Here is a 626-nt window from a genome sequence, read left to right on the forward strand (position 1 = left end):
AAAAAAATAGATGTATAATTAAAAATTTTCATCTCTTAAGAGATTGAAAAGCTCAGAAGACATTTTGCTATTTCTGGCATGGTGCTTAAACTAAGTGAAATGCATGTAAATGTGACAGTTATTACAAACAATAATTATGGCTTATACTTTTCTGCTCCAATGAGATGAGTAACTTTACTGTCAATGAAATCTCTGACAAGGTTGGAGAGCATATTGATTTTAAGGTAGGAAGGTTAATGTTAGAAAGCCAAGGGAAGCCAAGGGAGATTCCTAAAACAGCACTGCCTATCACTTATCAGTTAATTATACTTATAAGTATATATAAATTTGTAAGTATATAAATACATAAATATGAATTGATTGAGAAATGTGTGACTTACACAATTGATTCAATGGTTACCCAAACCAGAAAACACTTCTCATTTACATATACTATTATATCTAGTGAGGATTTAAAAATTTTTAGAATTATATTTTAACATTTATGCCAAAATATTTGTTTATTTTTAACAGTTTATTTTTAAATTTTTTGGTTGTGGGGCTTGAAATCTGGGCCTGGACGTTGTCCCTCAGCTCTTGACCTCAAAGCTAGTGTTCTACCACTTGAGTCACTGCCAGTTTCCTGG

This window comes from Dipodomys spectabilis, unplaced genomic scaffold, assembly GCF_019054845.1.
Source record: "Dipodomys spectabilis isolate Male_0828 unplaced genomic scaffold, ASM1905484v1 ptg000298l, whole genome shotgun sequence".
Lineage (NCBI taxonomy): Eukaryota > Metazoa > Chordata > Mammalia > Rodentia > Heteromyidae > Dipodomys > Dipodomys spectabilis.